The sequence below is a fragment of the Camellia sinensis genome, chromosome 13, assembly GCF_055761805.1.
Source record: "Camellia sinensis isolate YWXY chromosome 13, ASM5576180v1, whole genome shotgun sequence".
In the NCBI taxonomy this organism is placed as follows: domain Eukaryota; kingdom Viridiplantae; phylum Streptophyta; class Magnoliopsida; order Ericales; family Theaceae; genus Camellia; species Camellia sinensis.
The window spans coordinates 81,048,216-81,074,956 of NC_138973.1; the positions used below are offsets into that span (position 1 = coordinate 81,048,216).

The 26,741-nt window shown below is 37.4% G+C and overlaps 1 long non-coding RNA gene across 1 annotated transcript; it reads right to left on the bottom strand.

The window, feature by feature from the left end:
- Positions 1–1,365: 1,365 nt before the first annotated feature.
- LOC145805865 (uncharacterized) lies at positions 1,366–3,108 on the bottom strand. Its single transcript, XR_014348035.1, has 3 exons — positions 2,946–3,108; positions 2,506–2,658; positions 1,366–1,566 (listed from the first exon to the last, which is right to left on the bottom strand). It is a non-coding gene; the product is annotated as an uncharacterized LOC145805865 (long non-coding RNA).
- Positions 3,109–26,741: the final 23,633 nt, after the last annotated feature.

Sequence of the window (26,741 nt, forward strand, 5' to 3'; positions counted from 1 at the left end):
TAATATGTGTTGTAATGCAAGTTGATGTATGAGACCATTGTAATTTTGCAACGTTACTTTTGCAATTAGTAAAAGGTAAAAGGAAATAGAGATTTGTGAGTTTTTTATTTTATTTTATTTTTTTTGGGCCCACTCCACACTCATCACTAATTTGTTGTTTATTTCTGCATTAAACTCTATCTAAAGGTATGATTATGTTACAGCGGTTTCACAATGGCTATTAGATGTTATCACTGCAGGAAATTTGGCTTTTAGCGGCGTTTCAAAAACGCCGCTATAAGTGTTAAAAACGCCGCTAATTATTTTTGCGACGCTTTGCACCAAGCGCCGAGGACGCGGCCGTCGCTATAACTTTATGACGTTTTAAAAACGTCGTTATATTAGTATAGGCGGCGTTTTTAAAAACGCCGCCAAATGTCTTACTTGACAATATCATGACGTCATTATGATATTTAGCCACATTTTTTAAACGCCGTCATATCTTTTTTAAAAATCTAACCGTTAATATTTAGAGTTTAAGTGGCGTTTTTAAAAAAACGCCGTGATATCTCCTTTTTTTTTTTTTTGAAATTGTGCTAATTTCTGTGATTAAACTAAAAAAATACATATAATAAAACTGAATAACACTAATATGAAATAATAACTTACATTCAAATAGCAAAATGCATCATCAATTCACTTTCCCATTCACCAATCACCATTACCCACAAAATAACATATCCACAAATATTACATAGCAGTAGGGTGTGAAAATACACCATTAATATTTAAGAATACTTGGTTACATAACAGTCTCATATCCAGAATACAAAATTGCTATCATTTGATCAATTTTCTCTTCATCTGTTAGATTATTTCTGTTTTCTTCACCCCCATTCATTAGACCAAGCATGTCATGTTTGGTTTCTTGGCAAGCTCTTCTTTTCCTCTACGAGTTGTCTCAGCATGCTAACAATGTTTTCTTGCCTGTGAGACATCTCAGTTAGACAAAACATACATACAGAAATATTTAAAACTGTAAAACATCGCTTCCAAATTTACGCCTTCATGTTAGTTGTTGGTTTGTTTTGAAATGAACCAACCGAGAGCCAAATATCCCTCCTCTTGTTATTAATTTAGACTAAAGCACAAATTTTAAAAATTGATGATTAAACTGTAACATATCGGATACTTTAGATATCATTAGTTTACTTGACTTAAAAGCAACATGTACTTAAGAAATAAGTTGTTTACTTGGAAACCGCGGTGGTAATTTGTTCCGGGAAAGTTGATAGGCAGAGAAAGGGTTCCCAACACCAGCTTAAAGAATTCAGGCATGAATTCCCCAGACATTGACTCCCATTCAATACTCACAATTTGGTTAAGCGATGACAAAAATGCCATCTGAACAACATTATATGTGACACCAGCAATACAACAACCATCTGCACTCACCAGAAAGAAAATATCAGATTGTGGCTGTGATTGGCTTCTCCGTTGTTCCTTTTAAAAATGGAAGAAGAATTTTGGGAGTAGCAGCTGTTTCTCCCCTTTTAGAATGTAATGCTTGGTTACAGAAGTGTAAACCTGCAAAAAACAAAAAAACAAAAAGGCTGACAAATTAAGCCCTAAAAGCAACAGGAATCAACAAATTGTGATGATAATAAACATAGGAGCACAATTGAGCACAATAGAAAATCAAAATTAGTTTCTATTGTTTCCTAGATTCAGCTTTTTAATTTAGTTCACTCATCATTCCTAACCATAGAGTTAAACTTGGATAAAGCAGTTCCTCTGTCAAGGTTATTCTTCATCTCCAGCGTGTATCTCCCAAAGGCTCACTCAATCTTCTTATTGAAATGTTCATTACGGTCATTTTAAAACACATAATTTCCTTAATTAAAACACTTACCTTTCCATATTGGAGGCTTGAAGCTTCTCTGTAGAATTCTGGATCAGCTTCTTTCATTTTATTGTACTCTTCGATGTCAATCTCAATGTTCTTTGACCATTTCTTGTATGCATTGTACAATGTTTTTCTGATTAAAAATTGTTCAAGCAAGGCAATGTATTTCAGTACATACATATAAGGTATCAAATGTCAATGTTGAATGGTTCAAAGAAGGTGGGGAAAAAAAGAAGAAGGTAACTTAAGCTTATCTTTATATTGGAGAATTAAAGAAGTTTTCAACAAAATATCTATTTCCAGCCTTCCAAGCACAATATATGTAAAATAGCTTGAACCCATGAGAATGCAGACATATACTAAGATATGTACTATACCAATAATTCAACACTGTATTATGCTGTTTATTTGACCATGCAACAACAATTATTCTTTCATTTTATCCAACCAACTAAAAAGTTCTCTTCCAAGAAGATATGGTAACAAAAGTTTGTAGCAAATAGGAAACTAAAGCAACCTTTCTTCAGTAAACTTAAAAATTAATATTGATTAAAGAAGGCAACAAGAGAGCACCCACCCATGTACAAAAGCAAAAAAGAAAAAAAAGAGCAGTAAGTTACCTAGTTCATTTTTATCCATCAGTGCCTTAGCTTCAGCAATTACTCTAAAGCAATAGTCACTACATTGATGATAAGGGTTTGATGCATTTCTGCAATCTGGAAGCACTCTTCCTTCTTCATTCACATTTTATGCCTCTATATTGCTCTTATTGCCTGAAGAAAGCAATCCAAATATGAAAGAACATTTAAATAATATGTTCTGATTTTTAAATAATATTATGACTAGTGGGATGTGGACTCACATCTTTTGCTATGAATGCAATGTCTACATAACAAGATGGTGTAATCAGGTCCTTGTCTAAGCACTTTTGTATAACACATGTCCAAATCATTTTATTTCTTTTTAATTCATAGAGATGATTGTTTAATGGAAGGCATACATTAGAGTGTACACACAAATTTAAAACACAACAGCAACTATTATGGGATGAAACACTCACCAAATTTCTCCCCTTCTTCCCTCATGTCCTCTAAAATTTCCTCATACTCTCCATCATCCATCAGTTCATCAGCAGTAATTAGCTTCATGGTACCCCAAAATGAAGACATTTCTTATAACAATTGGAATGTCATATTGCATCACTGGAATGATGGTTCGGGGATGTAAAACATTTGCACCAAAGTATGACTGCACAAGCATGTAAATTTTCTTATTTAACATGCAAAATAGTAAGTATCAGCAATTTTGACAGGTATTAAAAGATATTCAACTTCTCCTTGGTTGCCATTGATAAAAATGTTGTCATACTTGAGATCTCTGTGGATGACTGGTGGGTCATGGCTATGGAAATAGAGAAGACCTTTCAAGATCTGTCTGCACCAATGCTTCACTGCTCTAATACTTGAATCCATTTTTAATATAAATAAAATTGAGCCTCTGAGAAAGGAATACCTTTTTCTTTTTCATCATAATTTTGGCTGCAGCCTGCAAAGAATAGTAAAAAAGCTGCTTAGATCCAACTAAGAGGAAAGCTATGACTGCCAAAACTGAGCTTAAAATCTACATGCCTGTGTGCATAGGTATACACCAGTGAGATTTAGATCAATAACCTTCTTCCACTGAGCAGTCTTCATTCTCATCAATAAACCATCTCTAGTAATAACTGTGTGCTTAGGTATACAACAGTGAGATTTCCCTACCCAATCTTCCCACGATTTCCCAGTAGCTTCAAGCAAAGCAGCATTGCAAGTCTTCAGCTCTATGGAGGTGCCTGAGAACATTGAGGCTGCCTCCTCCCATCCTCTGTTATGTCCCATACACCTGCACATTTAACTTTCTGTCAAAATTCTTAATGAACTTTTTTATATATTCTTATATAAATTATGTGAGAAAAAAAAACTAATAAGACAGAGATAAGAAAAAACAAAGGAAAAAACAAGTGAGAATAAGTATCTACACCTGTATAGTCTTACTTGCTTCCTGCACAAGTACATTCTAAAACTAAATAAATTAGATTGTTATTGAAAAGACATCTATTGTCAAGACATGACAAGGGTCATCAGAGGTCCCATGGAGATGATTGTTGCTATTGAAAAAATCAAACCATATATGGAAATGTCAATTTAAATAAAAATTTAAAATCACAGCTAATTAGACTAATTACAAAAACTATACAAGTTTAGTGAATTCATTTGACATACTATGTAAAACACACCCAGAGTTTCTTTTCCATTTGCCATTAAGATGCACCCTTAATACACACAAATACCTCACCTATTAAATGGAACTCCAAACAAGCTGTTACAGTCAGCAGAACTCACATAACTGTAAGTATCTCGTCCCTTGAAAATTTACAGATGGCATGTTGAAGGTGCTCAGCTGTGTGTGTGTCCATCCATTGCTGCAATTGAATAAAAGCGTGAAATGAAATGTACCTCAGCTTCCAAAAATCCTCTCACTTGCTCTTGCATAGTTTTAAGTGTTTCCTTTGTTCGCACTGCATCACTACACCAAGACACGAGTAGAGAATTTTCGATCCAATGATGCACTATTCACTCATTGTACACAAGTCAATCTAGCCTTATGGGGTCATCTGTACTATGCAAGTATTTCTAGAGAATCCTAACCTGGACAAAATAAGCTCAGGAATCCAACCCAACTGTTGGAGCTTGTGTGAAACTTCAATAAATGGACAAAAAGAATGAAATGAAAAACATTACAAATGTTAGCAGTTAAGAGAATCTCCCTCATTTAGGATGGTATTTAGGTCAGCACCAGAAGCCATTGGTTAGACCATCTCTGCTCTTGGAGTCTCCCAAACAAATTTGACAAATTTGAGGCAGGAGCCAATGCCTGGTCGGGCTAGTAACACCATCAATGAATCCCTTCAGCTGTTTCAACCTTCGCGATCAATTAATTTCTGAAGAATTGCCTATCAATGAGTAAAATAATACACTAATCACCAACTTTTCATAAAATAAAGATTTGAGTTGTTGCTGAAAAATGGAATATCAAGAGAATTGCTTTCCTTAAAAAGGGATATGATGTGATGATCGTTTATTTTAACTAACTTAGAACTCTTACCTAAAATTGTCCGAACAGCTTCTAGGTAGGAGGGATTTCTCTTGGGCCCTGGACCGGGTGATCTGTAACAGTGGCACAGAGAGAAGGCAGAAACAAAGGTTACTGATGCAAATAGCAGCATAGCCAATGGGCCTGCAATCCGAATCTCAGTTGTTAATGGGGACTTTTCAACTAATATCACAAACTACAAAAGCATTTGATCAATTGAAACTATTAGTTTCAATAGTAGCTTAAGAATAGAATATGAAGGTAGAATGGATTGGAATAATCATTACTTAGCATCCCATTAGAATGACCATTCCCTTACAATGTTGAATGATGATTCTATTTGAATGAATTTTCTATCAATTTTTTGCTCTAATTGAAAGCTCATAAACTCACTGCAATATTGAATTTGCACTTGCACAAATCTAAGTGTGCAAATGGCAGTATAAATAATATTTTTCTTATTTTCATAATTAGTATACATACCTCCAGAAGAGGTGCCTGATAAAGGAACACAAATCATAAGCAGTTTCTTAACATGACACAAAAAACTAATTCACGGATGTGCCTAATTCACAGAAAAAAAATCAGCATCACGTAACAGACATGGCAGCCACAAGATCAGTTCTGATTCAAGAGATGGAACACAAATCATAAGCAGTTGCTTAACATGCGCCTCAAACATGACACAAAAAACTTATGCTATATCCCTCGCCATTAAACTGAACAAGCATCCAACCCTGCACCTAAGCAAGTCCCCTCTCCAAGGTGGTTAGGTGCTCTTCACTGTATCAAGTGGAATACAAAGTGAAGACCATATAAGATGAACGAGAATGGTGTGATAGTATTTTCCAGTGCTTAACATCATAAAAAATGGACTTATCAGCACAAAAAATTCAAGGATACTAGAGAATTCAAACTAACAAGCTTGATCCCCACCAGCCACCATTGGTTGAGGAAGTGGTGATCTTAAGAAAGCTATTCATAAAGGCAGCACCAGCAGCTACACCTCCAGCAATTGCTCCAGTAGCACTATTTCCACCTGAAATGGCAATGATTAAGCAAAAATTATAGCTCAATCATCTTTTGCAGATCAAGAAACACCAAAACTTGCACATTAAAGTTCCAATAAGAAACTATGCAATACTGGTTTGAGAACAATCTCATAAAATGTTTTTTCTTTTCCCTCTTGATAAGCACAATGCAAAATATAACTCAATTTATAGCTCTTCCTAGACCAAACATTGGACCTCATACTTTAAATCCTATTAACTATTAGGTAGTTCAAATAAAGCTAGTAGGCATTAACTCACACAACTTTTGGGGTAACATTGGCAAACTAAATTCTTAATTATGAATCTGTGCAGTTAATAGATTGCTTCCAGAAAATAATAGTAGCATCGAAAATTTTTCTTTGTCCATGACGACCAAATGGGAAGAAAAACCAAAGTAAAATTCATCGAGCCAAACAATAAATAGCAGTATCAACCACAATAACAGCCATGAATTGAACAGCACTGTGACAAAGGGGTATATATATCTATGTATGCATTATGCATTTGAACAAACAATATATGTTATGTATTATGCATTTGAACAAAGGAGTTGTCACAATAAGAGCAGAACAAATCCAAATGCCTGAGATTGTGCGATCAAAGCCTACTCGAAAGGAAATCGAAGCTAATGTGTACGAGATAATCTGTACCAATATAATTTACAGATAATGTGTACGCAGATAATGAGATTGTGCGAGAGAGACGAGATCGAGAGAGATTGAGAGATCGAGAGAGAGGGAGACAGAGAGAGAGAGAGGAGAGAAAAGAATCGATGAAACTGAGATTGGAAGACCAACCCTCAGACGGCGCTGATCTTGCACAACCTGTTTAGCACGGGCCCTAACCTCATATGGATCAATCTTGGATTGGGGGCGAACTAGAGAATATACAACTCATCAATCACTGAAACACAGAGAGAGACGGGAAGGAAGAGCTTCAGAGAGAGAGAAAGAGAGAGACAGTGGAGCTCACCTTAGGAGACAATGGTGTAGATGATGATGGAGACGATGGTGCAGATGGTGGAGACCGATCTGAATCTCTGAATCTCTGCGATGAAATCACTAAGATGAAATCGTTCTGAATCTTTGTGATGAAATCACTGAGATGAATCTCTGAATTGCTCTGATAAGGGTTTAGAGAGGGTTAAGAGAGAGATTTAGAGAAAGACAGAGAGACAGTGGTGGAGCTTCGAAATCGCTCTGAGATTTAGAGAGAGAGAGAGAGAGAGAGAGAGAGAGAGAGAGAGAGAGAGAAAGCTCGAAAATTTGGGTCTTAGGTGAGTCTGAGATTCAAAATTAGGCTTTGAAAAGAGGAGACCAAGCGCGTGAGGCACAACACATTTGGAGGCGTTTCAAACGCCTCCTATTTTTAAACGGTGTCGTTTTGTTAAACAAATATGCGACGTTTTATAAAACGTCGTTAAATGTTAAAAAAAAGTGACGTTTAAAAATGCGTCGTTAAAAAAACGCCGCCTAAACCCCTTTTTCCTGTAGTGTATTTAATGTGTTGTAGAGACTTAAATTGTAAATTGATCAGTCTCGTATGCTTTGTCTTTTTTCTACAAGAAAAGTTACAAAGAGTTTATATAAATTATTTCATTTAATTGGTAATGATGTATATCATTTGAAAATTGGTGTGTTTGGGAGTTTGAAGGTTTGGAGAACATGAGATAAATTCAATTGAGTTGTCTGAGCAACTTACATGTTTATTATTGGTGGTAGAGTTATTATCTTTTATTTTTTGAATTAAATTTATTTTCCTGAAAAAATGATTATCTGTGTATTACCTTTTTAAAGATTTATAATGTGAGGGCCTTTTACAAACTTTGTGATAGTATTAAAAAGATTTTATTTTTATTACAAGTGAGGGATTGTCAGAATAATTTTAATAAAAATAAATTAACATATTGTTTTAATTGAATTCAATAATTTAAGAGTTACAAACTTTATTTTGACTAAATTAATATTATTATTAATATTTGAGGTTTAATTACATTTATATATGTTTGGTGTTGGCTACAAAATTTATTGCTCTAACCGTTTTGATGTTGAATACAATCGTTAGAGCATCTCCAATGTTTTATCAGATTTTTCATCAAATTTGGGTAAAAAAATGATTTTCTCTATTTGATATCACCTGCTCCAACGGAGAAATTTAGCTTTCCATCAAACTACCAGTCGACCGAACAGACGACCGGCCGGTCGATCGCGCGGATGACCAGAATGCAAAAAATGAAAAATTGAGAAAACAAAGAGGTGGTCGACCGGGGGGTCGACCGCCTAGTGTGAAATTTTCACAAAATTTTGCTTAAGGTGGTCATCCGGGAGGACATCCGGTGGAACCCACCTCCAACGTAAATGAATAGTATTTTGGTGAAATCTGCTCTGCTTATCATTTGGGTGAAACTTTTGGTGAAACCGTTAGAGCCATAAAAGTGATATTTTTTTACCAAATTCAAATATGATGTTGAATTTGATTCGCCGTTGGAGATGGTCTTATAGAGGTAATATGTTATGGTTGTTTTGGTCTTTTGTTTTGAACGTGGTTGCGTTGTTAAAAAAAAAAAAAATGTAGCGGTTAAGATAAAAAATTTGTTACCGTTAAGATGTAAAGTGCATCACAAATTAGTTATTATATTCTACTCAATTGTGACTGTATGAGATACTAATCGGCAGTAGCATGTCTTGTGATTTTCTAAAAAAATATTTCTGTTATATATCTTGAGTATCACTTTAAAAATTGAATCATGAAAATTTTGGAGTTGTAAACATTTTAGAAGGAAACAAATAAATAAATACATAAATAAATAAAATGATGTCTATTTTATCGTAGCTTGAAGTGTTGGACTTGTAGAGAATAGTACTAAAAATAATTTGTTTTATAACTTTACAAATTTGATTTAGTATTTAGTATTTGTGTTACACATTTAAATTATGTTTTATTATCGTCCTTTATTCCCAAAATTAATTAGTATTGTTTTAGGTTTTATGACATTATTCAGAGACATTATTTTGTTGCTCTTGTCACTACAAGAAAAAAGGGTTTAGGTGGTGTTTTTTTAACGACGCTTTTTTAAAAGTCACTTTTATTAATATTTAATGACATTTTATAAGATGTCGCATATTTCTTTATTTAAAACGACACCGTTTTATAATAAGAGGCGTTTCAAAACGCCTCCAAATATGGTGTGCCTCACGTGCTTGCTCTCACTCTTTTCAAACTCTAATTTTGAATCTAAGAAATATTATGCCCAAATCGAGCTCTCTCTCTCTCTCTCTCTCTCTCTCTCTCTCTCTCTCTCTCTCTCTCTTTCTCACTCTCAACCCTCATCATTCTCAAAGCGATTTCGAGATTTAGAGGCTCCACCGCCATCACCATCTACACCGGCGAGGGAGCTCTCTTTTTGTCTCTAAATCTCTCTCTCTCTGTCTCAACCCCCTCTAAACCTTTATCATTCGCAGAGATTCAGATCGGTCTCAGTGGTTTCATCTCAAAGCGATTTTGATTTCGATTTTGAAGTTCCACCGCCACCACCATCTGCACCATCATTTACTAAGGTGAGCTCCACCGTCTCTCTCTCCCTCTCTGAAACTCTTCCTTTCCATCTCTCTCTGTCTCTCTCTCTCTCTCTCTATGTTTCAGTGATTGATGAGTTATATGTGCTCTATTTCAGTAATTGTTTTTCACTGATGAGTTGTATATGCTGTAATGTCAGTTCTAGCATTCACTTGATTCATTTGAGATTCATTTGATTTTTCTGTGATATCACTCCATTTCATTTGATTTTGCTTTGATTTTGTTGTGATTTTGCTGTGGTGGTAGAAATAGGTAGTTTGTTATTTTGCTGTAATCTCATTGACTGTGGTTTGTTTGAGGGAATTCTGCTTAGTATTTGTGGAGTTGAGGTGTGTAAGTGATAACACCCCATTTGCAACCTTCGACAAAAATCTGGTTGTAGAAAATACAGGCATTCACCCCATTTGTAATCTCTATTTCTTGTTTTTCGTTAAACTTGCGGATCTATTTGGTTTCTGTTTTTGTACTGGTTTCTAGGGTTTTGTTTTCTGTATTCAATAATAATGGAAGATAAAAAATGAAATCTTTCAAATATAGAGTTTTAGAATATCTAACAGACCGTTTGGATTGAGTGATTTGATGAGAAATGATGAGAAAAAACAAGTATTTTTCATGTTTGGTTTAGAAATTACGTAGGAAATGGTGAAAAATTATTTTTATTTTGTTGCTAATCTGGAATAAACCAAAGCAAACCAATCCCTTCTGACTGTGTTCTAATCGATTGAGGAAGGCTACATGAGCTTTTCTGAGTTCTATGCTCAGATAAATTAATAAAATCCATATTCTTAATACAAAAATCTCAAAACGTAGGAATCTCTCAAAAACATAGGAATAATGATACAATTGAGAATGCAAAAAATGCTGTGTATGGTTATACAAAATACAATTCAGTTTGGTCTCAAGATTTTTATACCCTCCAGTGGATCTGTTGTCTAACTGGGTCTAACCTAACAATTTGATCAGATATGAATTTGGACTGAGATGTATGTATGGTTATACAAAATAGCAAATGACTATTTTTTGCCACCTCTAATCTAGAGTTTTGTCTTGGTAACTGCTCTTTCAGGTGCAAAGATGTTGCCGCAGTAGATATCAACATGGGTTGCCCAAAATCATTCTCTATTAGTGGTGGAATGGGCACTGCATTATTGACTAAGCAGGAGCTTCTTCATGATGTATGCGGTACATGGCATTCATGGAGTTCTATTTTTCTTTTTCCTTCTCTGTTCATTGTTTGAACTAAATGCTTTAACCCTTATGTTGTTTCTCTGTTGATCCAAATATTGACGACATTAAAGCAAAATTTGGACACACCAGTAACATGTAAGATTCAACTTCTAAAATCATCCCAGGATACGGTAGATTAGCATGGAGAATCGAGAAAGTTGGTGTTTCTGCTCTAGCTGTCCGTGGAAGGTAATGTGTAATTTGGGTGATTGATGGTTTGGGGTATTTCTAAACTCTAGCATAGCACTGAATATTTTATTTATTTATTTTTGGAGTACTGAAATTTGGTTGGTGCACTCTATTGAAGCTTACTGTTACAAAATTAGCTTTATTTGCATTTGAAATTGCATTATGTCTCGTTCAATTAGCTTTGGGCCATCTTGTAATTTGTGAAATTTATGCACAACATCTTTTTAAGTTTTTTTTGTGGGCTCTTGATATATTAACTCACTAGTATATACAAAGAGAATGGTGTCTATTTTGTAGGTTGAAAATTTATGTTTCCAATCGTATGCAATATAATAACTTATTCTTTGCAATAGAAAGGGAAAAGGAATTCTCTTGTTAAGACCCTATGAATCGATTAAAACCTCATATTCATACTAGAACCATGATGATTCAACAAAATCCTAAACTAAGCCCAAGAATTCCATGAATAAGAACCTTTGGATCATCACATCGCTTATTCCATGAGTAGATATATATATATATATATAATCACTGAAAATCCAAAGAAACACAAAAACAGCTTATCATATTGTGGAAAGTAGAAAGTGCATGGTCAATTTTGGTACAGATAATTAAATTTTTTGTTAGAGAGTAAAGTTGATTTATGAATATTTTTCATTAACTGTTTTCACATGACAAGTGCATGGTCACTTTGGTCTCTCATTGCCCTTATTTTATTGGTTTGGTCATCATGTATTTAGTTATCAATCTCATCAAGCAATCAAAATTTGAACTCTGGTATATGGATTTATTGGATCTATTCTGTTTGGTGTGCTGAAGACATCAATCTGTATTATGTTCTTTCAGGCTAATGGTGATTTAAAAAAGGAAAGGCGACAATTTCTCACTCTGTTCTTCTCACCCATCTTTCTAAAGGTTATGATTTCTATCAATTGTTTTCTTCGGCAAGGCTAACATGCAACTATTGGTAATTTGGTCTATGTATCATGACCATGGTTGTTAGAATCTTACGATTCACAATTCTATTCATACAATTTGATATGACTTTTAAGCAAAATGATTTGATTCATTCAGTTGAATTGAATCTTAAATTAAGTGAATCTTACAATTCAATTGTGATTCACTGCTACTCAATTATGTTTGTAAAATGCATGGAACAACATCTTTTTCACCAAAAAAAGAGATCAACTAATTATATTGATATACATGATTTTATATGTATATATATATATATATATATATTTGATAAATATATGTATATACATATATATAATTTAGTTATATTGATATTTATTTCATTTTAAAAAATACATGTGTAGTTTTATATGTATATACATATATATATTATGCTAAATAAAGCGAATCTTAGGATTCATGATTCACTATTTTACCAAAGCGATTCACGATTCACAATTTGACAACAATGATCATGACCATTTTACAGGCATTTTCTATAGCGATCCCGGATTTACCCTTGTTGTATAGTGATCCGGACATGTGTCCGTGGATGTTGGTAGTTGTTCATTATCTTGTTTACATCCTTTCTTACGTTGTATTTGAGTTATAGGATGTGTTGAGCGGGTTTGTTACAGGTTGGTTGAGTTTAGAAACCAAAACTAGTTGCCCAGATTTTTGGCCTGTACGCTCGAGCGGAGGTGTTGGCGCTCGAGCGTAGATTACGTCCATCCAGTATCTTGTTGTGCAGTGTTGTGAGCTCGAGCGTAGGGTTGGGAGCTCGAGCGGAGTCCTGGTTCTGCAAAAGTGCTGGGCGAGTGCATTCTGCGCTCGAGCGGGAGGTTGGCCGCTCGAGCGGAAGTCTGTGAGTGGCCGCTCGAGCGGGGTGTTTTACGCTCGAGCGGAAGACTGGGTTTAAGTCCCGAAATTGTGACTTTTCAAATCACTTTTTGCTTTCTCTTCTCTCTCTTACTTTTCCAAAATCACCATTGTTGAGCCTCTCACTCTAGATACTACCTTCTCTCTAGGTTTTGATCTAGTAGGAGTGATTTACTCACCTTTGGCCTTTACAAAAAGGTTGTTGATCGTCGAGGGCTTCTTTTTAATCTGAAAATCTCGGGTTTTGGAGCACGTTGGGTTTTGTCGTCTTCTCCTTTGGGACTCCGAATTTGAGGTAGGGATATCCTGCTCCTCTCTATGGGTTTTGTCTTTAAATTTTGGTATTTTGAGATGTTGGGCTTGGTTTGGTAATTTTGTGAAAGTTTGGGGCTTTTGTGCAATTATCCAAAAGTTGGGGTTTCATTCATAATAAACCTAGATGCATGTTTGGCATAGAAAAATGGAATGATTGTTGAATCATTGATGAAAATGGGACCTAAGGGTTGAAATAGTAATTATGGAAAATGGCCTAATTACATTGTTTAATTAATTGGGATAATTAATTGGTGAGAAATGAGGAAATGAAATGTTGATTGAATATCCGTTTGTGCATTTATTTTCTGTTTTAGAAATAACTGCTTTGGGCTATCGGTGGAGGATAGTCGTGATTGTTGTAGACAATGTATGTTGATTAGGCAAACTGAAACTAATCAATGGAATGTGTTATGGAACTTGACAGTTGCTAGAATACATTAATTGTTTGTATTGTGTGATTGTATATAGAACCAATGTGTTTATATACGTTATGTGTAGAGGAGGAGATAGGGGATGTACTCCGCGGTTTAGGGGAAGATAGGGGATGTACCTCTAAACCGGATAGGTATTTGGAGGAGATAGGGGATGTACTCCGTAGACAGAGCTCATATGCTTGTCTAGAGAAGTGAAGATAGAGCTCATATGCTTATCTTTGTGAAGTGAAGTGTGGATACAGCTTGTATGCTTATCTGTGGATATTGTTGATATACATATCTGTTGTAGAGTGTGGATACAGCTTGTATGCTTATCTGTGGATATTGTTGATATACATATCTGTTGAGATTGTGGATATAGCTTTTATGCTTATCTGAATGTGAGATATAGTTTTTATACATATCTGTGGAAATGATGATAGAGCTAGCATGCTTATCTGTTGAAAAAGGGAAAATGAAAAGTAATTGGGACTTGTAAGTCGTTGACATAAATATGTAATTTATGTGATTGTATCAGTGTTGACCAACTATCAATTGCTAATGTTTTAGTCATTGTCCATGGTTGGTTTAGTGTATTTCTACTGGGCTGTGGCTCACCCTATATGGGAATATCATTTTCAGGTACAGGAAGCATGCCACCTCCAAGGACATAGCTGGGAGGCTAGTGGCGGGCATAGTTTTGTCGTTTTACTTTTGATGTATTATATGTAATTTCAAGCCAAGGGCTTAATGTGTAACGAGTTAGAACTCTTTGTTGTAACCAAGTGTTAACTTGGAAAGCTGTAAGCCCGTAGGGCATTTTGTTATGAGGTTAACATGTAATACTTATGTCTTGGAATTCTAATGAATGAAAGGAATGAGGTTAGTTTATATGTAGATGCGTGTCTTATCTGATGGGTTTAATGTCATAATTAGGTTTTCAATTTCACCTGGAATGTGTGACCTCTCCTTGCACTAGTTCTGACTTAACAATGTCTCTCACTAATTTTGTTTACATTACAATCTTAAGAAAATATCTGTGATTCTCTTTAGAGTTAAGGTAATAAAATGACATTTAATTTTTATTATGTTGGATTGATTATGTTTTGCCTTTAACAGAGGACAAGCATTTTGCACTACTGCTGCTGTCCTGGGAGGAAAGAGCTTAGCATCTCAGATACCTACGAAAATTGTAATTAACAAAATTTTCATTTTTGTTGTATCACATTCGATGTCCTTTTTGTTAAATTAGCTGTAACCATGTAGTCCTGATTCCGATGCAGGTTGCACTCTCAGGTGGGGTTCTCTTCATAATTTTTGGAATCTAATCCTTCCTTGCGACTGTTGAGTCATGATATCTGTAATGGTTAGTATTACCAACATTATCATCATGGTACACAGCTTTAATAAGATAGATGCTAGGATGGTGGTGTCATAATAGTTGCTGCCCTTAGGGCTTTCGATGAGTCAAATTAAGTGTTGATCCGGCAAGATCTGAATCTGAGTACACATTCCATTATTCAAAATCAAATTCAAATCCAAGTATGTTTTGTAATACTACCTTAATTAGAATTCACCAAAATCCATGATCTGAGTTCTATCCAATTTGAGAGTAATATGAAAATAAGGGTTTTTAAGATCTATATTAATATTATACCATGTACTACTACCTTTAGAAATTTTCTATTTATCCTTTTTATATAATATATTATTACAATATCAGATATCAATCAGATTGATTTACTTAGATTAAAGTATGAGTCAGATATCAATATCAGATATCAATCAGTAATCTCACTGATTTTTCTTACAGGATGGACAAGATTCTAAAGATCCAAAGTAAAGCACTGCTGATACGACAGTTTTTGTAAGTCGCGTGATATGTGGGCCTCCCTATAAGAATTTTTATAACTGTGGCTTTCATCTAGCCATGGTGAGGTGATACTTTTCTGGTGATATGAAGCATACTTCAGGCATTTGGATTTGTTCTCCTCTTATTGTGACAACTCCTTTGTTCAAATGCATAATACATACATAGATATATATACTTCTTTGTCACAGTGATGTTCAATTCATGGCTGGATAGGTTGGCCTACGAGGGGCAACTGTAGACACCCCATTTTAACTGGCATTAAGACTTGGATACTATCATGCCCCCATTTTCATGCCCAAATGGTGATACAATAGTCATGGCTCTTTAAAGTAAAGCTGGTAACAAATCCTCATACTTCCATTACATGATGTAAATAGTCGTCGTGCAATAATACAATTATTCCAATAACCATTAATTAAACAACAAACACCCCCAAGGGTTTACAAGTTCCAAGGCCTGAGCCTGCTTACACAAAACGGTTATTCAAACTCACATATACAAAGCCCTTGGCTTACAATCAAAGGCACAGCAAAGGAGCACATTATGCTCTCTGCACACACTTCCACGCCTTCAGTTAGGCGAAAACACCACATCTTTTCCTGCACAAAAATCCCGTAGGGTGAGCATAAAGCCCAGTAAGAAAATCCTTAACGAAGTATATACATTTTATACAAGTCCAAGAGATGAATGCACATGCCATACCATGCCTTTTTGAAAATAAAACTGTGACACCCCTGTTCCGTAGTATGTTAATTGGTCCTTAACATGATGTGATTATGTATTTTGATATGATTTTGTGTTCCACTATGTGAGAATATGTGGTTTGAAATTTTATCTGTTCATCGTAGGAATATCTGTTTGAGTAGTCTGTTTTGGAAATTTAATTGAGGGCCTTATCGGCCACGGAACCCGAAATTGACTACGCCATTGTGGTTGGCATAATTTTTAGGGCCTACGGTGAAATTTAATTGAAATTTGATTCTGGCCAATTTAAACTGATTAAATTGATAAATTAAGTACCCCATTATTTTATATTAAAATATTTGTTAGTGGGGCTTGTTTTATATTTGCATTGCACTCCCCTTTAGCTCTCTTAAAACTCAAAATCTGAGTTAGACAATTGAGAGGGAGAGAGAGGCCGGCCATGGAGAGAAAAAGGTAGAGATTTGTGTAATTTGGGCTCAAGACTTGGGAATTTGAAGATCTAGCTCAAGATTTGGCTAGAGCTTGAGTGTTGAAGCTCTTAGGTAAGTGATTTCATGAACTCTTACTTGTAATTTGTAAGTTCAAGGGTTGTTTGCGATCAAGAACATGTAATGAGTTGATTTTTGTTGAGATTGAAGTCTTAGAACTCATGCATGTAAGAAATTACCTTGAAATTGCATGTTTGAGCTTGAAACACATGATTCATGTGGAGTTTTGGGTAAAGCTCATATTGTAGTCACCATTTGTACCATCTAAGTTGAGAATGATGAGCATCTCCCACATGCATGTACAAATCATGGGAGTATAAGTCTTGAATGTTGAATTTGAGCATGTTGATGATGGGTTTGAGACAATTTGGGACATGCATGTAGATAATTCATGTAATTGAGCTTCCTAATGTTGTAATCTGCATTAGTAGCATGTTAGCATGTGTAAATGTGTAATTTGAACCATTGCATGCAAGAAATGTAGATGGAAAACTGATTTGGAGCTCAAGAACACGATCTGGGAAACCCAGATTTTTGAGGTCCGCTCGAGCGGGGTAATGGCCGCTCGAGCGGGAAAATCGTGCTCCCAGCATTTTTGCAGAGTTGGATGCCCGCTCGAGCGGGACATTTCACGCTCGAGCGTGGATTTTTGTAGACGGACCTTCAGCTCGAGCGCATCTTTTGTGCAACCAGTACCTTGCAGGCCTTAAGGGTCCGCTCGAGCGGAGAATCTTACGCTCGAGCGGGGACCCTGTTTCCTGGAATTTTGTTCATGCATTCTGTGATTCGTTTTCCGTTCTCTTTCACTTGTAAGCACTCTTAGGCATGTGTTAAGCGTTGTAAATGAGTTAATGAGATAAGAACAAAGCCTAAAGAGGAATATGTGAATTAAAGAACGGATTGAACTGTTAGTGACCCTTTTGTATTCATGAAATGTGTAGGGTCAAGCTCCAGGGCGCATCCACAAGCCGATCACTGTGAGTAATATCAATATTTGAAAACTTGTCAATGTCCAATTGCTACTCCCCTATAAATATTATGAGTTGTTAATTGGGATTGTGGACAAAAGTCTGACAAGAATAAATGAATGAATGGGCCAAAGGCCGTTTGACATGAGTGAATGGGCCAAAGGCCGTTTGACATGAATGAATGGGCCAAAGGCCGTTTGACATGAATGAATGGGCCAAAGGCCGTTTGACATGAATGAATGGGCCAAAGGCCGTTTGACATGAATGAATGGGCCAAAGGCCGTTTGACATGAACGAATGGGCCAAAGGCCGTTTGACATGAATGAATGGGCCAAAGGCCGTTTGCCATGAATGGAAACCCGGATGGGCCAAAGGCCAGAATGTTTGGAACTACAGTTACTTGACTTGTATTTCGTATAGTTATATATATTTTGCTGCTAAACAGAAGTATGAATTGGGCCCAAGGCCGTTTGGAGCATGTTGATCTACATATTGTTATGTAACTGTTATATTTGATATTATTCACTGGGCTATCGCTCACGCTCATTCATGTATTTGTAGGTGAGCCAAGGGAAGTCCAAACCCAGCCCCAGTGAAGTCTGCTAGGAACAACAGGAGTTTTGGGAGAGTCAGCCTTGTGCCTCGCGCATGAGACCATCCTTGCCCTTTTACTATGTACCTATGTTTTGTCTTGTTGGCAAGGACCCAGTGCATGTCTGTCCATAGTCTGTTATAGGTTGACTCGTTTTGGACGATCCTGTCTGTAATGAATTTTGTGAAACTGCACTTTTGATGTGAGTTATTAACGTATCTGAGTATGGTTTGTTTGATGTGCATATAAGCACGGCTCTATGGACAAAGTTTTTAATTTTGCTTCCGTTTGGCCCCCATTAACTCTGTTAAAATACGTTTAGAACAGTTTGAGGCCGTAGGTAATCTCATGATTACTGGCCGGTTACGTCCTTAACCCACGGGGGCGGGTTCGGGTCGTGACAGAGTGGTATCAGAGCACGAGTTAATAACTCACACACTTGTCCAAAAAGAGCAATAAGCGTCTAGATGAAATCTAGGATGCATTCGTGTGATAAATACGAGGTTGGAAGCATTGATTATATACTTAAATGTTTTGTTATGAATAATCATATGTGTAAGTTGTGAACTACTTGCATTACGAATTATCTGGAAATATGTGCTCCTTAGTGTATGTGTACTTGTGTACCTTTGGTATGGAATATAATGCAAGTTTAATCAGATGGTGAGAACCAGAGGTGATGAGTTAGAAGAATCCTCTGCTGCCAGACTGGACAGAATGGAAAGACTGATTCAGGAAATGGCAGAAGCTTTGAGACAGCAACAGGAGTGGCAACAACAGTGGCAGCAACCACATCCGCCACCTCCACCTCCGGCACCACCTGTGCCAGATAATCAAAATGATGATCGGATAATCGCTCTCACCAAGGAATTCAAGAAAATGAAACCACCACAGTTCCATGGTGGACTAGATCCCTTAAAAGCCGAAGCTTGGGTACTTGGGATTGAAAAACTGTTTGAGGTGTTTCCGTGCTCGGATACACAGAAAGTGCTTCTAGCCACCTTTATGCTAGAAGATGAAGCGAGAAGATGGTGGATGTTGATGAGGGAAAACCACAGAGATATTGATTGGGCAAAATTTTTGGAAATCTTCTATGACAAGTACTTCCCGCAGTGTGTCCGGGACAGGAAAGTGGCAGAGTTCATGGAACTCAAACAAGACAGTATGACTGTAGCTGAGTATGAGGCTAAATTTACTGAGTTGGCCAGGTTTGCACCACACGTAATCGACACTGATTATAAGAAGGCAAGGCATTTTGAAGGTGGGCTCCGAAGTGACATCCTAGAGCGGGTGAATGTCCTGAAATTGGAGACCTACATTGGGGTGCTTGACCGGGCCATCATATCAGAGGCTAATATAGCTAGACAAGCTAAGCCAACAACCGAATGGAGAGGCAACAAAAGACAAGGCTTCTTTTTGAAGAAGAAATTTCTGAAAAAGCAAAACACGGGCTCCTCAACTACCTCAAGTTCTTCCCGAGACACGACTCCCATGTGCAACACTTGTAGCAAAAGGCACCGTGGAGTTTGTTACCGTGCATCGGGAGCCTGTTTTAAGTGTGGGAAACAAGGGCATATGGCCCGAGATTGTAATCAGAATAGTGGGAAGATAGCTGCTAGCTCCACTGCATCGATCCCGAAGCCGGGAAACACTTTGAGATCTGCTACTACTGGGGATACAGTGAGACAAGGGAGAGTCTTTGCACTCGTTCCGGGTGATACACGGAATGCCAATGCCGTTGTCTCAGGTACTATCTCGATATGTAATCAGGATGCTTTTGTGTTAATTGATTCTGGATCAACGCATTCATTTGTGACATATGCATTTGCATCTAGACTGAGAAGACCCCTAGAATTGTTGCCATATTTGTTATGTGTGTCTGCTCCATCGGGGGAATCTGTGTTATGTGACTATATATATCGGTTTTGTGACATGCATATTGAGGATGCTACCCTGTATGTAGATTTGTTGCCCTTAAACTTTAGACACTTTGATATAATTTTGGGCATGGATTGGTTGACCAAATACTGTGCCACTATAGATTGTGTGACAAAGAGGGTTGTATTTAAACCACCAGAACAGAAAGAAATTGTGTTTGTGGGAAATGGGGTAGTACCTCCACCATATTTGATATCTGCAATGAAAGCATGTAAATTGATCAGGAAGGGATGCCAGGGTTATTTGTGTTATGTATTGACTGAACAATCCGTGAATGTTGAATTGAATGATATTCCCATCGTTAGAGAATTCCCAGATGTGTTTCCAAATGAATTACCAGGGGAATTGGTAGACAGGGAGATAGAGTTTACTATTGAAACTGTGCCAGGCACCCAACCTATTTCTAAAACTCCCTACAGGATGGCTACAGCCGAAATGAAAGAATTGAAAGAACAGTTGCAAGACCTTCTTGATAAAGGGTTTATCCGGCCCAGTACTTCGCCTTGGGGCGCACCAGTGTTATTTGTAAAGAAAAAGGATGGTACCTTACGCCTATGTATTGATTACCGGGAATTGAACAAGGTAACGATAAAGAATAAATATCCCTTACCCCGTATTGATGACTTATTTGACCAGTTGCAGGGATCACAGGTGTTTTCTAAGATTGATTTGAGATCCGGGTATCATCAGCTGAAGGTTAAGGCAGAAGATGTTGAGAAAACCGCATTCAGAACGAGGTATGGTCATTTCGAGTTTCTTGTTATGCCATTTGGAGTGACTAATGCCCCGGCAGCATTTATGGACTTAATGAATAGAATTTTTAAAACCTACCTTGATGAGTTTGTTGTTGTCTTCATCGATGATATTTTAATATACTCTAAAGATAGACTTGAACACGAACGTCATTTGAGGACTGTTTTACAAATACTTCGGGAAAGAAAACTATTTGCTAAGTTAAAGAAATGTGAGTTTTGGTTGGATGAGGTTATTTTCTTAGGGCACGTGGTCAACAAGGAAGGAATTTCAGTGGACCCGCAGAAAATAGAAGCAATTGTAAATTGGCCTACACCAACTAATGTGACAGAAGTTCGCAGTTTCATGGGCTTAGCTGGGTACTACAGAAGGTTTGTAAAGGACTTTTCGAAATTAGCTGTGCCTCTTACCCAATTGACACGTAAAGGACAACCATTTGAGTGGAATAGTGAAAGAGAATCAGCCTTTCATGAATTGAAGACAAGATTGACCACTGCACCAATTTTGACACTACCTTCAGGTACGGAAAATTTTGTGATTTTCAGTGACGCATCTTATAAGGGTTTGGGTTGTGTGTTAATGCAGAACGGAAAGGTTATTGCTTACGCCTCCCGACAGTTGAGGCCACATGAGAAGAATTATCCAACACATGACCTAGAATTGGCCGCAGTTGTTTTTGCTTTGAAAATCTGGCGGCATTATTTGTATGGGGCAAAGTGTGAAGTCTACACAGATCATAAAAGCCTAAAATACTTCTTCACGCAGAAAGAGTTGAATATGCGTCAGAGAAGATGGCTGGAATTGATAAAAGATTACGACCTAGAAATTCAGTATCACCCCGGAAAAGCTAATACAGTGGCTGATGCCTTGAGCAGGAAATCAACAGGGAGTATGGCTTGCTTGCTTACTGAACAAAGGGAGATTTTGCAAGACTTTGAAAAGTCTGAAATTGAAGTGGTAGTGTGTGAACAGGGCGGATTGATAGCCGCTATTACAGCCGAGCCGGCAATTGTTGATGAAATCAAGCAAAAACAGAAAGATGATGAGTTCCTCAGAAAGGTAATTGATGAATTTGAAGTCAGCCCAAAAGCAGAGTTCAGTATCGAGAATGGAATGTTGAAATTTCGAAACCGAATATGTGTTCCAGTTATTCCGGAGCTAAAGAAGAGGGTCTTAGATGAAGCCCACAGATCCGTATTTGCTATGCATCCGGGTAACAATAAAATGTATCGGGATTTGAAACAAACCTATTGGTGGCCTAAAATGAAGAAAGAGATTGCAGAACATGTGTCCAAGTGCCTTCAGTGTCAGCAAGTTAAGGCTGAACATCAGAAACCAGGCGGTCTACTTCAACCTCTCCCCATTCCTGAGTGGAAGTGGGAACATGTGACCATGGATTTCGTTGTTGGCCTACCTCGGACTTCCCGCGGTATGGATTCTGTTTGGGTTGTAGTTGATAGACTGACTAAATCTGCACATTTTCTGCCTGTCAAAACTACATTTACTGCTTACAGGTTGGCTACTATTTATGTTGATGAAATTGTCCGCTTACATGGAGTTCCAGTATCCATTGTGTCGGATAGAGATCCGAAGTTTGTATCTAGATTGTGGAAGAGTTTGCAGGAAGCTATGGGAACAGAACTAAGGTTCAGCACTGCATTCCACCCACAGACAGATGGGCAGTCAGAACGAACAATACAGACTTTGGAAGATATGCTTCGCATGTGTGCTTTGGATTTTCAGGGGAGTTGGGAAGATTACCTGCCACTTGCAGAATTTGCCTATAATAATAGCTTCCACTCCAGCATCGGTATGGCACCATACGAGGCTTTGTATGGTAGGAGGTGTAGATCACCTATTTGTTGGACAGAGGTCGGGGACAGAGCTTTGCTCGGGCCTGAAATTGTACAAGACACCTCTGAAAAGATCAAAACTATTCGGCAAAGGCTCAAAACAGCTCAAGACCGACAGAAGAGTTATGCAGATGTCCGGAGAAGACCTCTTGAGTATGAGGTCGGCGACCATGTGTTCATCCGTGTTTCTCCAATGAAAGGCCAAGTCAGGTTTGGGAAAAAGGGCAAGTTGACGCCCCGTTATATTGGGCCGTTTCAAATTTTGGAGAAACTTGGTCCAGTTGCTTATAGAGTTGCTTTGCCACTGGGATTTGAGCAAATCCACAATGTGTTTCATGTGTCAATGTTGAGGGGTTACCTCCGAGACCCGTTGCATGTGATTGATTATCACCGGATTGCTATTGATGAAGATATGGAATATGCTGAATGGCCGGAAAGAATTGTTGACCGACAAGTGAAAGAATTGAGAAACAAATCCATTCCAATGGTGAAAGTGGAATGGAAGGAACACTATGGGGCAGATGCTACATGGGAAAAAGAGGAGGAAATGCGGCTACGCTATCCACATTTGTTTCCCGACGAAGGTAAGTTAAGTTTGGAGGACCAAACTTCCTAAAGGGGGGAAGACTGTGACACCCCTGTTCCGTAGTATGTTAATTGGTCCTTAACATGATGTGATTATGTATTTTGATATGATTTTGTGTTCCACTATGTGAGAATATGTGGTTTGAAATTTTATCTGTTCATCGTAGGAATATCTGTTTGAGTAGTCTGTTTTGGAAATTTAATTGAGGGCCTTATCGGCCACGGAACCCGAAATTGACTACGCCATTGTGGTTGGCATAATTTTTAGGGCCTACGGTGAAATTTAATTGAAATTTGATTCTGGCCAATTTAAACTGATTAAATTGATAAATTAAGTACCCCATTATTTTATATTAAAATATTTGTTAGTGGGGCTTGTTTTATATTTGCATTGCACTCCCCTTTAGCTCTCTTAAAACTCAAAATCTGAGTTAGACAATTGAGAGGGAGAGAGAGGCCGGCCATGGAGAGAAAAAGGTAGAGATTTGTGTAATTTGGGCTCAAGACTTGGGAATTTGAAGATCTAGCTCAAGATTTGGCTAGAGCTTGAGTGTTGAAGCTCTTAGGTAAGTGATTTCATGAACTCTTACTTGTAATTTGTAAGTTCAAGGGTTGTTTGCGATCAAGAACATGTAATGAGTTGATTTTTGTTGAGATTGAAGTCTTAGAACTCATGCATGTAAGAAATTACCTTGAAATTGCATGTTTGAGCTTGAAACACATGATTCATGTGGAGTTTTGGGTAAAGCTCATATTGTAGTCACCATTTGTACCATCTAAGTTGAGAATGATGAGCATCTCCCACATGCATGTACAAATCATGGGAGTATAAGTCTTGAATGTTGAATTTGAGCATGTTGATGATGGGTTTGAGACAATTTGGGACATGCATGTAGATAATTCATGTAATTGAGCTTCCTAATGTTGTAATCTGCATTAGTAGCATGTTAGCATGTGTAAATGTGTAATTTGAACCATTGCATGCAAGAAATGTAGATGGAAAACTGATTTGGAGCTCAAGAACACGATCTGGGAAACCCAGATTTTTGAGGTCCGCTCGAGCGGGGTAATGGCCGCTCGAGCGGGAAAATCGTGCTCCCAGCATTTTTGCAGAGTTGGATGCCCGCTCGAGCGGGACATTTCACGCTCGAGCGTGGATTTTTGTAGACGGACCTTCAGCTCGAGCGCATCTTTTGTGCAACCAGTACCTTGCAGGCCTTAAGGGTCCGCTCGAGCGGAGAATCTTACGCTCGAGCGGGGACCCTGTTTCCTGGAATTTTGTTCATGCATTCTGTGATTCGTTTTCCGTTCTCTTTCACTTGTAAGCACTCTTAGGCATGTGTTAAGCGTTGTAAATGAGTTAATGAGATAAGAACAAAGCCTAAAGAGGAATATGTGAATTAAAGAACGGATTGAACTGTTAGTGACCCTTTTGTATTCATGAAATGTGTAGGGTCAAGCTCCAGGGCGCATCCACAAGCCGATCACTGTGAGTAATATCAATATTTGAAAACTTGTCAATGTCCAATTGCTACTCCCCTATAAATATTATGAGTTGTTAATTGGGATTGTGGACAAAAGTCTGACAAGAATAAATGAATGAATGGGCCAAACGCCGTTTGACATGAGTGAATGGGCCAAAGGCCGTTTGACATGAATGAATGGGCCAAAGGCCGTTTGACATGAATGAATGGGCCAAAGGCCGTTTGACATGAATGAATGGGCCAAAGGCCGTTTGACATGAATGAATGGGCCAAAGGCCGTTTGACATGAACGAATGGGCCAAAGGCCGTTTGACATGAATGAATGGGCCAAAGGCCGTTTGCCATGAATGGAAACCCGGATGGGCCAAAGGCCAGAATGTTTGGAACTACAGTTACTTGACTTGTATTTCGTATAGTTATATATATTTTGCTGCTAAACAGAAGTATGAATTGGGCCCAAGGCCGTTTGGAGCATGTTGATCTACATATTGTTATGTAACTGTTATATTTGATATTATTCACTGGGCTATCGCTCACGCTCATTCATGTATTTGTAGGTGAGCCAAGGGAAGTCCAAACCCAGCCCCAGTGAAGTCTGCTAGGAACAACAGGAGTTTTGGGAGAGTCAGCCTTGTGCCTCGCGCATGAGACCATCCTTGCCCTTTTACTATGTACCTATGTTTTGTCTTGTTGGCAAGGACCCAGTGCATGTCTGTCCATAGTCTGTTATAGGTTGACTCGTTTTGGACGATCCTGTCTGTAATGAATTTTGTGAAACTGCACTTTTGATGTGAGTTATTAACGTATCTGAGTATGGTTTGTTTGATGTGCATATAAGCACGGCTCTATGGACAAAGTTTTTAATTTTGCTTCCGTTTGGCCCCCATTAACTCTGTTAAAATACGTTTAGAACAGTTTGAGGCCGTAGGTAATCTCATGATTACTGGCCGGTTACGTCCTTAACCCACGGGGGCGGGTTCGGGTCGTGACAAAAACACATCTTCACCTTTTGAAAACCATCATGCTCAATGATGTTATGCTACTTCAACTGTTCAAAATTTATCAATTTAATTCAAGAGGCGGTAAATACAACTCTGGTAATCCCTAGGCTAGTGTTTGCAAGTAGACTATACTAGTGCTACCAATTTGTTATTTTTACCGGTATTAACCGAAAGGCTCGACACCTATCATCTACACCACCTTTCAATCCCTAGGCTGGTGTCTACAAGTAGACTATACAAGTACTACCAATTTGTCATTTTTACCAGTATTAACTGGAAAGCTCAACACCTATCCTCTACACCACCTATCAAGACTTACCACCTTATTTACCCCAAAACTATTTCATGAAAACTTGTTTCTCAACATTCGTTTCTAAATGCAAAGGTTCCAAATCAAATTTCAAAGCTCTTCATTATCAAATGAATTGATATGCCAATGCAATTTCACAAGATGAATAAATATTTTTATTTCAATTCATCCAAGAGATAACATAATTCCCACATTTCAAACATTTCCAGCAACTTAGTCATTTCAAGACTGTATCAACACTTTTAAACAACAATTTCCAAAACTTCAACAATTCTCTTATTTCATGAAAACATCATTTATATGTAATAAATAAACAATTTTCAAACATCATTTATTTTGGCACACAAAATAAATATAACAACATATTCTAAAGATTTTTAACACCTTTCTTAAAAATCCCCAATTTCTAGGTTTTGTCACCAAAAACCATTCATCTTCAAATATTTGAGAAGATCTCACCAAAAACATCTTTCTTTCATCAACATAGTTCAAAAACCCTCAATTTCTATTTTTTTTAAGGAAAAGGAAGTAAACCCACTCTGAAAATCGCTCATCCTCTTGAATCAACA